This window comes from Strigops habroptila, chromosome 9 (assembly GCF_004027225.2).
Source record: "Strigops habroptila isolate Jane chromosome 9, bStrHab1.2.pri, whole genome shotgun sequence".
NCBI classification, from domain to species: domain Eukaryota; kingdom Metazoa; phylum Chordata; class Aves; order Psittaciformes; family Psittacidae; genus Strigops; species Strigops habroptila.
The window spans coordinates 22,229,673-22,245,054 of NC_044285.2; the positions used below are offsets into that span (position 1 = coordinate 22,229,673).

At 52.0% G+C, this 15,382-nt stretch overlaps 1 non-coding gene across 1 annotated transcript; it reads right to left on the reverse strand.

Annotated features, from left to right (window-relative positions):
* Nucleotides 1–14,646: 14,646 nt before the first annotated feature.
* On the reverse strand, nt 14,647–14,718 carry TRNAQ-CUG. The gene has a single exon. It is a non-coding gene; the product is annotated as a tRNA-Gln (tRNA).
* Nucleotides 14,719–15,382: the final 664 nt, after the last annotated feature.

Sequence of the window (15,382 nt, forward strand, 5' to 3'; positions counted from 1 at the left end):
TAAGCTTTTGGCCCCCTTGGGCCTTTCTCAGCATGCTTGCACCTTGACAGCCTTGCTTTTGCTGTTGGGTCAATTGTGTCATGCACTCTGACCTTGATCCTTGGCCCCTGCACCCTCCGTGCTTCCTTGCACTTGTTGGCTGCTCCCGCGTGAGGGGCTCCAGCAGTTTCTCACCAAATCACGCAACACCTGAGGTGGAGATCACAAAGCCCAAGTCCAGGTTGTTGCTGCGTTGCTGCAGCCAAGACTTGCAGAACTAAGCCAACCCCTGGCTTAGGGCTAGAAGATCACAGACACCAATATGGAGGATGACCAAATAGCATTTTATTAAACAACAGCAGTCATTATATGCCTTTCGGCCACACGGAAGTACCTGTGCTAACCCAATCAGAGGGCAGGTTAACAATTTTTACCTTTTATGGTATTGCCGAGCCTTGCCCCACAATTCCCCTCTCCATGCTATGGGGCTTGTGAGAGTATCCGGGGAGGGGTTCTCTCTTTACGTACATCGCGATATCTTCCGGCCGCCACACCTTAACTACCTACACAGGTCAAGCAGGGGACCTTTTTCATGGCCTTGTCTGGTTCTGTGTTAGACATCTCCAGAGATGGAGAACATTAACCTCTCTGAGCAACCTTCTCCCATCTTTGGCCACCAATGCCTCCGGCAAGAGCCGGAGTTCCAACTCTGTCCACTGCTTCTTGCTCTCTCGATTTCTCTGAGGCTTTTCTGTTTCTCTTTGCCTACTTGTTTATTTTTGATCCTCGATCAGTTCAGGGAACTCCACCAAAATATGCCAGTGCTCCATGCTTGGGGATATACTAGGTGTCACGAGAGACAGCAGATCCTTCTTTGCAGAGCGGGTAGCTAACAGAGGGAGGAGGAGAACAAACCACCACGAGTCTCCAGCTATGCAGCACAAAGTCTTTAATCAGAAGGAGCAAATGCGGGGGCACAGAAGAGAGACCAAGAAACACGTCTGCAGGGTTCAGGGAGGCGCAGAGAACGGCCCGTTTCCCAAGGACAAGCTCCACACAAAGCGCTTGCCTTTTCCCATTCTGCTCCACCTGGTGGCAATCCCAGGCCACCAAGAGCAGTCCCTAACTCCGGAACCCTCCCCGCATCAGCAGGAGGTTCAGCAAAGCAGATGAGAAGGAGCCCTTTCTCTCAGGGGCTCAGAGCAAAGCAGAGCCAGAGGAGGCAGCGCAAGGCCTGCCCTGCAGTGAGGAGCAGCAGGCACAGGACCCTCCTGCCGGGTGGCAAGAGGACACCCAGCCCATCTGGAAGCCGTGGCCACGCTCCTGCTCATGCAGCACGGCCGCCCTTCTTCTGGCTCCAAAGGGGACGATCCGCCAGCTTCAGCAGTTCAGACTGCAGCGGGGGGGAGGCAGACACAGGCCTGACCCTCCCAGACCAAGGGAGCCCCCAGAAGAGATGGGAACGCCCCCGGCGCTGAGGGAGCTCCCAACAGCAGCTGACAGAGAAGATCCCACGGCTGTGCTCTGCGGCAAAGAGGTGAGGATGGGGCCCGGCAGGGTCACCACCACAGGGGAGGCCTCGATGAACACCGTCGAGTCAGCGCAGCGGGCGACACAGGGCTCGCTGCAGCTGCTTGCAAGTGGCGTTGGGCTGGAGGCGCCACAGGGGCGTGGGGGGCATGGTCTGAAGCAAGACATCTCTCGGTGAGCGAGGCAAAGCTGAAACACAGAGCACAGAAGAAATGTGGAGCCAACCATCGTTAACTCAGATCTTTCCACAGATGTTCTCTCTTGATGTCCATCTCCATTCCTAGCTCCATGTCCAGAAAGGGCCTGTAGCTGATCTTGCTAACTGGACGACTGGTAGGACGTCTAGAGGTAAGGCTAGATTTGAACGACTGCAAGCAAAGATGTGCCTAACAGGCTGCTGATTCCACCATGAGCTTCTCATGCATGTTGTGGTGTGATAGCAGTGATGAAGATTTATGCATTTATCCCAGCACAAATAGCTGTCTCTTAAAAACACACACTGTGCCTACAGCTGCCAGAGACTTCACTGTGCCCTCAGAGTTGCATGACACAGGATGGCTGACCATCTTTTGGAACAGTTCCCGGTACAGTGGGTTTAAAGCACCTTTGGAAAACAGATCACACCCTATCTCTAGAACAATAATTGCTGCACTTTGCCATTTGGTTAGAGACCATGTGCTGAAGAGGGAAATTCTGGTCAGCTGCACTCATAGAATCATAGAATCATAGAATCGTAAGGGTTGGAAAGGACCTTAAGATCATCTAGTTCCAACTCCATGGCAGGGACACCTTGCCCTAAACCACGTGGTTCAAGGCTCTGTCCAACCTGGCCTTGAACACCACCAGGGATGGAGCATCCACAACCTCCCTGGGCAACCCATTCCAGTGCTTCACCACCCTCGCTGTAAAGAACTTCTTCCTTATACCTAATCTAAACTTCCCCTGTTTAAGTTTGAACCCATTACCCCTTGTCCTACCACTATGGTCCCTAAGGAAGAGTCCCTCCCCAGCATCCTTGTAGACCCCCTTCAGATACTGGAAGGCTGCTATGAGGTCACCACGCAGCCTTCTCTTCTCCAGGCTGAACAGCCCCAACTCTCTCAGCCTGTCTTCATACGGGAGGTGCTCCAGCCCTCTTATCATCCTCGTGGCCCTCCTCTGGACTCGCACTCCCTGCATCTGAGCCCCATTGATCCCCTTCTGCTTGAAATACCACCTCTCCCAGCTCTCCCCACCACCGCTATCAAAAGGGAAAGAGGTCAAAGCCCTTCAACAGGTCCATTGCAGAGTCAAACTGAGGCATTCCAAGTATTAACCTGAGTAGCCACCACAACAGCATTTTAGCCTACTGAAAGAGATGGAGCAGACTCAGGCTTACCTTGTTCCCTTAGGAAATGCAGGCAAGAGAGAAGATGCAGAGCCTGGAGCAGTGCAGCCTTTTATGCTGTGTCCTAGAGCCCTTAGGGCCAAAACCATTCCTTGCTCATGAAGCATTTGAACACCTGAACACTTGCTGAGGCTTCGCTGGTGCTAAAGCCTTTGTCTCTTTCATCCGAAATGTTTTATGACCACTTCATATAACCCAGAATCACAGAATGAATCATAGAATGATTTTAATTGAGAAGGGACTGTAAAGATCTTCTAGTTCTATCCCCCCTGGCATGGGCAGGCATACATTCCACTAGATCAGGTTCCCGAAATCCCCATCTAGTCTGGCCTTGAACTGTTCCACAGCTTCTCTGGACAACTTGTTCCAGTGTCTCACCAACCTCACAGGAAAGAATTTATTCCAAATATCTTGACCTGCTTTTGATGCAGTCCATGATATGGTTGGTTGTCTGGGATGTGACCATGCATTGCCAGCTCCTATTCAATTTTTCACCCACCAATACTCCCAAGTCCTTCTTCACAGGGCTGCACTTGAGCTACTCGTGACCTAGCCTGCATTCATGTTGGAGATTTCCTGGACCCGTGTGCAGGACCTTGGAACTTGGCCTTGTTGAACTTCATGAGGTTCACACATGCTCACCTCTCTAGCGTGTAAAGGCCCCTCTGGATGACATCCCTTCCCTCTAGGGTATCAACCACACTACTCAGGTTGATGTCATCCACAAACTTGATGAGAATACATGCAATTCCACTGTCCAGGTACTCGACAAAGACCTTAAATAATAGTAGTCCCAGTACAGACCTCTGGGGTAGCTCTCATCACTGATTTCCACCCAAACAGCAAGCCATTGGCCACAAATTTATGAGTGTGACCATCCAGCCAGTTCCTTATCCATGCATCAAATTCACATCTCTCCATTTTAGAGACAAGGGTGTTATGAAGTACAGGATCAAATGCTTCACACATGTAGACGATTTGAGTTGCTCTTCCCTTATCCGCCAGTGCTGTAACCCCATCATAGACAGCCACTAAGTTTGTCAGGCACGATTTGCCCTTAGGGACGCCGTGTTGGCTGTCCCCCTCCTTCTCCTTATTTCCCATGTTTCCATGTTTCCTTAGCATAGTTTTCAGGAGGATCTGCTCCATGATCTTGCTGGGTACAGAGGTGAGACTCCCTGGCCCGCATTTCTCCAGGTCTTCCTTTTTTCCCTTTATAAATCTAGGGGTTATATTTCCCGTTTTCCAGCCACTGGCAATTACACAACTTTTCTAATTTGATGGAGAGTGGCTTAGCAACTTCCTCTGACAGTTCCTGCAGGACCCACAGGTGCATCTCCTCAGGTCCAAAGGACTTGTGCACATAAAAGTTCCTGAGATGGTCTTGAACCTCCATCTTCTCCATGTTGGTTACAGCCAGGCCTCCTGTTTGGCTCACCTAAGGTGGGGGGCTACAACTTCTTTCATCTTCCTTGGTTGTTCTGTGTACCTGAAGAATCCCTTCTTGTTATTTTTCATGGCCTTAGCCAAGTTCAGCGCCAGCTGTGCCTTGGTTTTCCTGATGCCCTCCTTGCATTCCCATGACATTTCCCTGGAATCTGCCCAGGATGTGTATCTCTGCCTCCACTGCCTATGCATTTTTGGTTTTAGTTCAGTTTAATTTTAGTTCAGTTTGTTTTGTTTTGATTGCTGCAGACCAGGCTACGTCCTATCTTGACCTTTTTGGTAAGTTCATCTGCACTAGTAAAGAGTAGCTCCAGCAGTGTCTCTCCTCTGGTTGAACTCCCCATCACCTCTACTAGGAAGTTGTCCACAACAAACTCCAGTAGCTTCCTGATCTGTGTTTGGTTTGCTGTGCCACTTTGCCAGCAGATGTCATGGTGGTTGAAGCACCTTGTCAGGATCAGGACCTAAGCAGAGGGGTGCCTCCTGAGGCTTTGCAACAGGCAGTTTTTACTGCCCACAAGCCCAGGTAACAAAGCGAGATTGAAAACAACAGATATCAGACCAGTGGGTCAGGCAGGTCTCTTTCAAGCGACTTCTCCATGGGATCTACATAGTTACGTCCCTTGATGACTAAAGCAGGCTCTAAGGCTTCTTCCAACCAGGCGTCTGGGCTCAACTTGGGAAGTCGGGAACTTGTTGGAAACAAGGAAATCAACACGGAGGAAGGTGATCAAAGAGATGCCGCATCCTTCCTGAAAGAGACTCACACAATTATTGACCTGTTTTGCTCTTTGATGAAATCGGCACCTTGAGTCTATGAGTCTTGAGTCTATGAGTACGCCAGTATCCCTGGCGTACCAGAGACTAGGGCACCATGTCCACTGAAGTCCACAGCAGTGTGGCTCATGTTAGCCTGGAGTTCAGGGGTTTTCCCAACTCTTCCACAGCACAATGACTCCCAGCGGCTCTGGGAGACTGATCCGGTGTCCCTCTGTAATTTGAAATGCGTGGAATTGGCCACCCCATCCCTGACCCAGAAAAACAGACTGTGAGCTTCTGGATCCCTGCCCCGCGTCTCTCCCCAAAAGCAGGCCACCCAGGCATCTGGTCTCTGGGACGCCCTTGCTGAGCAAAACAGGTCAATTTGGGAGTGGGTCTCACTTAGGGAAGAACGCGAGCATCTCTTTCGTCACAAAACCAGGCCGTGGTAGACCCTGATGAGCGTAAGCAAGGTGCTCATGGCCATCACTCCTTCCCACAGGGAATTTCCTTACAGCGCACAATGGTCCTTCCTTGCTGTTGAGATTTGCTACATCCCTGCAGAGCTGAGCTTCTTCTCACATATGGGATTGTGCAGCCTTGAGCTTCTGATTGAACTTACTCAGAGTCCTGTGTCTCTACAATGACCTGCAGGGAGCAATGTGTCTCCGTGTTAGCTGGAGTGCCTGAAAGGAAAGCACTTGAGAGCTGCCTTGAGGTGCAAGACCCAGGGAACTACAGACCAGTCAGTCTCACCTCTGTGCCTGGCAAAATCTTGGAGCAGATTCTCCTGGAAAACATGCTAAGGCACATGAAAAACAATGAGGTGGTTGGTGACAGCCAACATGGTTTCACTAAGGGGAAGTCCTGCCTGACCAATTTGGTGGCCTTCTATGATGGGGCTGCGGAACTGATGGATAGGGGCAGACCAGTTGACATCATCTACCTGGATTTGTGCAAAGCATTTGACACTGTTCCACACGACATCCTTCTCTCTAAATTGGAGAGACATCAATTTGATAGATGGACCACTCAGTAGACAAAGAGCTGGCTGGAAGGCCGCACGCAAAAAGTTGTGGTCAATGGCTCAAAGTCTAGTTGGAGACCAGTAATGAGTGGTGTCCCTCAGGGATGGGTCTTGTTCAACATCTTTGTCGGCGACATGGACAATGGGATTGAGTGCACCCTCAACAAGTTTGCTAGTGATGCCAAGCTGTGTGGTTCGGTTGGCACGCTGGAGGGAAGGGATGCCATCCAGAGGGACCCTGGCACGCTTGTGAGGTGGGCCGACGCTAACCTCGTGAAGTTCAACCAAGACAAGTGCAAGGTCCTACACCTGGGTTGGATCAATCCCAGACACAGCTGCAGGTTGGGTGGAGAAGACATTCAGAGCACCCGTGTGGAGAAGGTCTTGGGGGTGTTGGTTGACGAGAAGCTTAACATGAGCCGCCAGCGTGCGCTTGCAGGTCAGACAGCCAACTGTATCCTGGGCTGCATCAAAAGAAGTGTGACCAGAAGGTCAAAGGAGGTGATCCTGCCCCTCTACTCTGCTCTCGTGAGACCTCACTTGGAGTATTGTGTAAAGTTCTGGAGTCCTCAACATAAAAAGGACATGGAGCTGTTGGAGCAAGTCCAGAGGAGGGCCAAGAGGATGATGAGGGGACTGGAGCACCTCCTGTATGGAGACAGGCTGAGAAAGCTGGGGCTGTTCAGCCTGGAGAAGAGAAGGCTGCATGGAGACCTCATAGCAGCCTTCCAGTATCTGAAGGGGGCCTATAAGGATGCTGGGGAGGGACTCTTTCTTAGCGACTGAGGTGGGAGGACAAGGGGTAATGGGTTCAAACTTAAACAGGGGAAGTTTAGATTAGATATAAGGAAGAAGTTATTTACAGTGAGGATGGTGAGGCACTGGAATGGGTTGCCCAAGGAAGTTGTGAGTGGTCCACCCCTGGCGGTGTTCAAAGCCAGGTTGGAGAGAGCCTTGGGCCACATGGTTTAGTGCGAGGTGTCCCTCACCATGGCAGGGGGGTTGAAGCTAGATGATCTTAAGGTCCTTTCCAACCCTAACTATTCTATGATTCTACGATAGCTGAAGTTGACCATGAATTTGACCATGACTGATAGCCGCGCTCACCACTAATAAGGCAAAGGGATGGAAACACACTCAAAATATCCTTCTGCACATGCCTGAGACATCTGAGTTGATCGAGCTCATGAAGGCGGGACACAGATGAGTTGTTCTGATGTTCAGTGATAGAAAGCAGAAGCACAATATTTCAGATGAAAGAGGCGAGGGCTTCATCACCAGCAAGGCCTTGGCACGCGGCAACTACTAGGTGTTCAGATGCTTCATGAGCAAAGAATGTTGGTTCCCCCCAGGGCTCTGGAACACAGAATAAAAGCCTGAGCTGCTCCAGGCTCTGCATCCTCCTCTCTTGCTTCCCTTTCCTCTAAGAACAAGGTAAGCTTGAGTCTGCTCCATCTCTCTCAGTGGGCTGAAGTGCTGTCCTGTTGGCTACTCAGGGTGATATGGGGCTGCCTCAGCTTGGCCCTGCAACAGAAACAGTCAGTGCCTGAGACCTCTGTCCTTTTCCTTGAGGTGGCTGGGGGAGCTGGGAAGAGGCGGGTTCTTCCAAGCAGAGGGGATCAAAGGGGCTCAGATGCAGAGAGGTCTGCCCACCAGAATTTGCATGTGCAGCAGATTGTCTCTAACCAAATGGCCAAGTGCGTGCAGTGCTCTCTTCAGTGCAGCACTGTTTGTTCTGGAGATGGGGTGTGATCAGCCATTCCACAGGGGCTTTAACCCCAGCCTACTGGGTCCTATTCCAAAAGAGGGCCAGCCTTCCAGTTCCATGCAACCTGTAGGACCAATGAGGACTCTGGAAGATGTAGAGACACTGCGTGTATTCAAAACAAACTCTGTCCACAGAGAGAGCTGAAGAAGACAAGGACACGCTAATATTGAGGTTTGTGTTCCCCGCCTGCTCTGTGTTTCAGCTTTGCCTCGCTCACCGAGAGATGTCTTGCTTCAGACCATGCCCCCCACGCCCCTGTGGCGCCTCCGGCCCAACGCCACTTGCAAGCAGCTGCAGTGAGCCTTGTGTCGCCCGCTGCGCTGACTCGACGGTGTTCATCGAGGCCTCCCCTGTGGTGGTGACCCTGCCGGGCCCCATCCTTACCTCTTTCCCACAGAGCACAGCCGTGGGATCTTCTCTGTCAGCTGCTGTTGGGAGCTCCCTCAGCGCCGGGGGCGTTCCCATCTCTTCTGGGGGCTCCCTTGGTCTGGGAGGGTCAGGCCTGTGTCTGCCTCCCCCCCGCTGCAGTCTGAACTGCTGAAGCTGGCGGATCGTCCCCTTTGGAGCCAGAAGAAGGGCGGCCGTGCTGCATGAGCAGGAGCGTGGCCACGGCTTCCAGATGGGCTGGGTGTCCTCTTGCCACCCGGCAGGAGGGTCCTATGCCCGCTGCTCCTCACTACAGGCCAGGCCTCGCGCTGCCTCCTCTGGCTCTGCTTTGCTCTGAGCCCCTGGGAGAAAGGGCTCCTTCTCTTCTGCTTTGCTGAACCTCCTGCTGATGCGGGGAGGGTTCCGGAGTTAGGGACTGCTCTTGGTGGCCTGGGATTGCCACCAGGTGGAGCAGAATGGGAAAAGGCAAGCGCTTTGTGTGGAGCTTGTCCTTGGGAAACGGGCTGTTCTCTGTGCCTCCCTGAACCTTGCAGACGTGTTTCTTGGTCTCTCTTCTGTGCCCCCGCATTTGCTCCTTCTGATTAAAGACTTTGTGCTGCACAGCTGGAGACTCATGGTGGTTTGTTCTCCTCCTCCCTCTGTTAGCTATCTGCTCTGCAAGGAAGAGCACTGTCTTCTCTTCTGTTATTTCCACCGGTTGTGTGTAGTTCTCCGTGACCTTACACCACAGCACCAAAAACCATCAGAGTCATTAAGCATGCATCTGTAACCTGGTGATCACGGCACTGTTGGATCAGTTGCAAAATTATTCATTGTGGAAGTTAATGCAGACCTTTCGAAGTAGCTTCTTTCCTCGCAATTGTTCTTCACTAACCTAACATGAAAACCAATATTCGAACTTCTCTTTTTCATTGGTGATGCGGGAATAAACTCCAGGGGATATGGATTGAGTTGATCAGGAAAGTGATGTTTCTCAGCTCTAAGACAATGTGGTATCTGTGGCATCAGGAGACCATCCCCTGCAATCACAGACCCTGATGGGTTTGCTCTCACCCACCCCTGAGAGGAAGAGGGGCTGCTGGCAGGATGCTTGACTGCTGCAGCATGTTAAGGAAAACGGAATCCCCAGGAGGGGGGCATGTAGAGAGAGCCTGGAGAAAGAGAAGGCAGGAGAGAAGAAGAGACAAGCCCATTGCTGGCGCATGGGCTATTCCCTGCGGTCAAGCCACTGAGAGTGGCGGAAGCCATGTGAACAAAGAGAACCTCAGAGAGGTCGACAGCATGGATGAGGAAGAGAAGCAGCAATAGAAGGAGGACCTGAAGCTGAGCCCAGGACCTCTTGATCTGCAGTCCATATTCTCTGCCCTGAACAGTAGCCCCTGGAGCAGGCAGGCTGGGGCCACTCTCCCCACGTTCACATCTGCACCCACGTGCCAGCCATCTCCATCCTGCCTTTGCTTGTGTCTCCTCTGCCTGGTTGTGGCATGCTCTGGCCTCTGCATGGGACAGGGAACCAGCAGACAGACGAGAAACGTGTCAGCTTCAGCACTGCCACTCGTCCCTCACCCTCACCAACAGGCTCTACCAGCTCAGGCAGCCCAGAGGCCTCCTGAAACATCTCACAGGATCTAAGGCTTGTGAGCACCCAGTCAGGCTGGACTGGCCCTGCCCTGAGGTGAATAGGAGCTATCTCCACCCCCAGTAGTTCCAGGCAGGACAGAAACGACACCAGGTACAGAGAGGCCCTGGCAGCCACTGTGAAAGGCAAGGTGGTAACTGCTATACAACTTGCTTGGAGGATCCAAGGATGCTCAGGACTAAGAGCTTTGCCCTCAGGGTCACCTGAAGGTCTGCCTTAAGCCAGCTCTCAATGGCTGAGAACATCCCATAACAACGATAAAAGAATAGCAGATTTGTCTTTCAAAAAACCCCCAGGCATATAACCACTGGCAGAACAGCAATCGACCAGAATCTAGTATAAAACCATTCCATCTGCATGGGCCATTGGCTTAGAACAGTGAAGATTTAACACTCCACAACAGCTGACCAGGACAAGCATGTACTGATCCTGCACGGAAAAAGCACATTCCACTTGTTGCCAATTGTAACTGATTAGCCCACCTCTTAACATGATTTGCCATACTAAGCCCCCTGAGCTGGAAGACAGGGATGGGAGAGAAACATGAAGAGCGAGATGGGGATCAGTCCCTTCCCCCAAGTAAAATGGGGTAGGATAAGAGGAAATGGCCATGACTTGCACCAGGTGAGGGTTAGATTGGACATTAGGAAAAAGTCCTTCACTGAAAGGGTTGTCAAGCATTGGAACAGGATGCCCAGGGAAGTGGTTGAGCCACCATCATTAGATGTATTTAAAAAACATGTGGAATTGGCTCGTAGAGATATGGTTTAGTGGTAGACCTGGCAATGAGGTTAACAGTGGGCACTGATGATGTTAAAGGAATTTTCCAACCTTAATGATTCTGTGATTCTATCTGAATTGTAACATGGATAAACCCTGCTTTCCTTCCTATCAGGCTCCTCCATGCTTTGACTTGGGACATTGCTATGAGCACAGCTCCATTTGGAGAATTATATTCCATGGTAATTTTGTGCTAAGTGTCTCCATCCTTACATGGAGAAAGAACTAACTTTTATGTCCCACAGCCCCCAGAAGATCGGTTTCTGAAGTGCTTCTTCTCTATTGCATCCTTCAGCAAGTTTTAACCTGCACTGCTGCGCTCTTGCTCTCTGCATACCCATGACCCTGCCTCTCACGGTCCCTCAGACTCTTCTCTCTGCTGCTACCACCTTCTTTCTCCTTTGCTTTCTTAGGAGCCAGCACTTCCAAAGAGCTCCTCAGCAAGGCAGACTGGTAGGTGTGCAGCAGCAGACGGGAGAGCACAGCACAGAGCTCCCCTCCACTACTAAAACCTTGCCATATGTAGACAATACAGTACCCACTGGGAATGCCACAGTGCATAGCACTGATGTAATGAGGGCAGAGTCTAAACGAGTCAGAGTCACATTCACAATGTCCCAGGAAAACATATGGTTACAAGGTGTTCCCTCTGGTTGCATTAAAATGGCACTTTGGGAGGAATGAGCCTATGAGCTCTGGCTTCCCTGGCTTGCCTGAGTCCAAGGCAGCGTGTCCACTGAAGTCCACAGAGGATGACTTACGTTTGCCTGGAGCTGAGGGGTTTTCCCAATTCTTTCACATCAGGATGACTCCCAGCTGCTCTGGGAGACTGATCCAATGTCCCATTGAAGACTGAAATGCATGGAATGGGCCACCCCATCTCTGAGCCAGGAAAAAGAGAGGTGAGGTTTTGACTCCCTGCCCTGAGCCTCTCCTCAAAAGCAGGCCATCCAGGCCATTGGCCTCCAGCACAAAGTTGCTGAGCAAAATAGGTCAATGGATCTCTTTCAGGTAAGGATGCGGCATCTCTTTGATCACCCTGCTACATGTTGATTTCCTTGTTTCCAACAAGTTCCCAACTTCGCAAGTTGAGCTTAGACCCCTGGTTGGAAGAAGCTTCAGGGCCTGGTTAAGTCATCAAGGGACATAACTATGGAGATCCCATGGAGAAGTCACTTGAAAGAGACCTGCCTGAACCACTGATCTGGTATCCATTGTTTTCAATCTCCCTTTGTTCTCTGGGCTTGTGGGCAGAAAAAACAGGCTGTGGCAGAGCCTGATAAGCTGTAAGCACTGTCCTCATTGCCCTCACTCCTTTCTGCAAAGGGGTTTTCCTCCAGCCCACAATGATCCTTCTTTGCCATCGAGGTTTCCCACAAACCTGGAGATGTGAGCTTCTTCTCCCATATGGGGAGATCCAAATGGCAAGATCGAGGAGTCTGCTACATATTTGCCATGTGCCTTAGGGAATTTCCTTATAGCACCAAATGGTCCTTCCTTGCTGTTGAGATTTGCCACAGCCCTGCAGAGCTGAGTTTCTTCTCACATACGGGATCGTGCAGCCTTGAGCTTCTGATGGAACTTACTCAGAGTCTCCTGTGTCTCTACTATGACCTGCGGGGAGTAATGTGTCTCCGTGTTAGCTGGAGTGCATGAAAGGAAAGCACTTGAGAGCTGCCTTGGGGTGAACCTCAGAGCTGAAGTTGACCGTGAATTTGACCATGACTGATAGCTGTGCTCACCACTACTAAGGCAAAGGGATGGAAACACACTCAAAATATCCTTCTGCACATGCCTGAGACATCTGAGTTGATCGAGCTCATGAAGGCAGGGCACAGATGAGTTGTTCTGATGTTCAGTGATAGAAAGCAGAAGCACAATATTTCAGATGAAAGAGGCAAGGGCTTCATCACCAGCGAGGCCTTGGCACGCGGCAACTACTAGGTGTTCAGATGCTTCATGAGCAAAGAATGTTGGTTCCCCCTAGGGCTCTGGAACACAGAATAAAAGCCTGAGCTGCTCCAGGCTCTGCATCCTCCTCTCTTGCTTCCCTTTCCTCTAAGAACAAGGTAAGCCTGAGTCCGCGCCATCTCTCTCAGTGGGCTGAAGTGCTGTCCTGGTGGCTATTGGGCTGCCTCAGCTTGGCCCTGCAACAGAAACAGTCAGTGCCTGAGACCTCTGTCCTTTTCATGGAGGTGGCTGGGGGGAGCAGGGAAGAGAAGGGTTCAGTGGGGCTCAGATGCAGAGAGGTCTGCCCACCAGAATTTGCATGTGCAGCAGATTGTCTCTAACCAAATGGCCAAGTGCTTGCAGTGCTCTCTTCAGTGCAGCACTGTTTGCTCCGGAGATGGGGTGTGATCAGTCATTCCACAGGGTCTATAACCCCGGTCTACTGGGTCCTATTCCAAAAGAGGGCCAGCCCTCCAGTTCCACACAACCTGCAGGACCAGTGAGGACTCTGGAAGATGTAGAGACACTGCGTGTATTTAAAACAAAATCTGTCCACAGAGAGAGCTGAAGAAGACAAGGACACACTAATATTGAGGTTTGTGTTCCCCGCCTGCTCTGTGTTTCAGCTTTGCCTCGCTCACCGAGAGATGTCTTGCTTCAGACCATGCCCCCCACGCCCCTGCGGCGCCTCTGGCCCAACGCCACTTGCAAGCAGCTGCAGCCTGCCCTGTGTCGCCCGCTGCGCTGACTCGACGGTGTACATCGAGGCCTCCCCGGTGGTGGTGACCCTGCCGGGTCCCATCCTCACCTCTTTCCCACAGAGCACAGCCGTGGGATCTTCTCTGTCAGCTGCTGTTGGGAGCTCCCTCAGCGCCGGGGGGGTTCCCATCTCTTCTGGGGGCTCCCTTGGTCTGGGAGGGTCAGGCCTGTGTCTGCCTCCCCCCCGCTGCAGTCTGAACTGCTGAAGCTGACGGATCGTCCTCTTTGGAGCCAGAAGAAGGACGAGAGCGCTGCATGAGCAGGAGCGTGGCCGCGGCTTCCAGATGGGCTGGGTGTCCTCTTGCCACCCGGCAGGAGGGTCCTGTGCCTGCTGCTCCTCACTGCAGGGCAGGCCTCGCGCTGCCTCCTCTGGCTCTGCTTTGCTCTGAGCCCCTGAGAGAAAGGGCTCCTTCTCTTCTGCTTTGCTGAACCTCCTGCTGATGCAGGGAGGGTTCTGGAGTTAGGGACTGCTCTTGGTGGCCTGGGATTGCCACCAGGTGGAGCAGAATGGGAAAAGGCAAGCGCTTTGTGTGGAGCTTGTCCTTGGGAAACGGGCCGTTCTCTGCGCCTCCCTGAACCCTGCAGACGCATTTCTTGGTCTCTCTTCTGTGCCCCTGCATTTGCTCCTTCTGATTAAAGACTTTGTGCTGCATAGCTGGAGACTCGTGGTGGTTTGTTCTCCTCCTCCCTCTGTTAGCTACCCGCTCTGCAAAGAAGGATCTGCTGTCTCTCGTGACAGCTAGCATATCCCCAAGCATGGAGCACTGGCATATTTTGGTGGAGCTCCCTGAACTGATCGAGGATCAAAAATAAACAAGTAGGCAAAGGGAAACAGAAAAGCCTCAGAGAAATCGAGAGAGCAAGAAGCAGTGGACAGAGTTGGAACTCCGGCTCTTGCCGGAGGCATTGGTGGCCAAAGATGGGAGAAGGTTGCTCAGAGAGGTTAAGATTCTCCATCTCTGGAGACGTCTAACACAGAACCAGACAAGGCCATGAAAAAGGTCCCCTGCTTGACCTGGACTCGGGCTTTGTGATCTCCACCTCAGGTGTTGCGTGATTTGGTGAGAAACTGCTGGAGCCCCTCACGCGGGAGCAGCCAACAAGTGCAAGGAAGCACGGAGGGTGCAGGGGCCAAGGATCAAGGTCAGAGTGCATGACACAATTGACCCAACAGCAAAAGCAAGGCTGTCAAGGTGCAAGCATGCTGAGAAAGGCCCAAGGGGGCCAAAAGCTTAAGGTCCCACTGAGATTTGAACTCAGATCGCTGGATTCAGAGTCCAGTGTGCTCACCATTATACCATGGGACCCTTGAGCATAGGTGTGATAGCTCTTCCTCCTGCAGCCACCCACACTGAGCCATATGCTCCTGCCTCAGCCTGCCAGTCTCTCCATCTCCCTGGCCATCAGTCACCAAGGGCAGCTTTCCTTCAGGGACACTGGGCACCCTCCACTCACAGAAGACGGAGTGGCACAGCTTCTTGTGCAAGCCTCGCAGACCCTCTCTTACAAGACACAGGCTGCTAACCCCTGAGAGTCTTGCTTTTGCCTGATGAGACCTGCTTATGACATTTCCAGCTTAACATCTTCAACGCTCGTACCCCACAGGGTACATTCACAGCCCCATGATCGGTGCTTCAGTGCTTGTACTTATTGGCTCTGCTGGAGTTTCCTCCTTCAAGCCGCCATGTTGGACAGCCTGTCAATCTGCCACCCTAAGTCACTGCCTGTCCTGTTTCTCACCTTCTAGCTCATACTAAGCAGCCTTTACCCAGATGTCCTCACTGTCGGTTGCAGTCCTAGCCAAGCTCCTGATCTTGCCGAATGAGGCGACCACGACAGAGGCCAGCGGATGAGGTCCGACAGCAGGACGAGCTGGCAGGAGGACCCAAAGCTGTTTATTATGGGTTGCGCAAGCTGGGCAGCCTTCCTCTGCTGGGACAGTCTAGGCTGACTTCAAACCCTGTCCTTTCA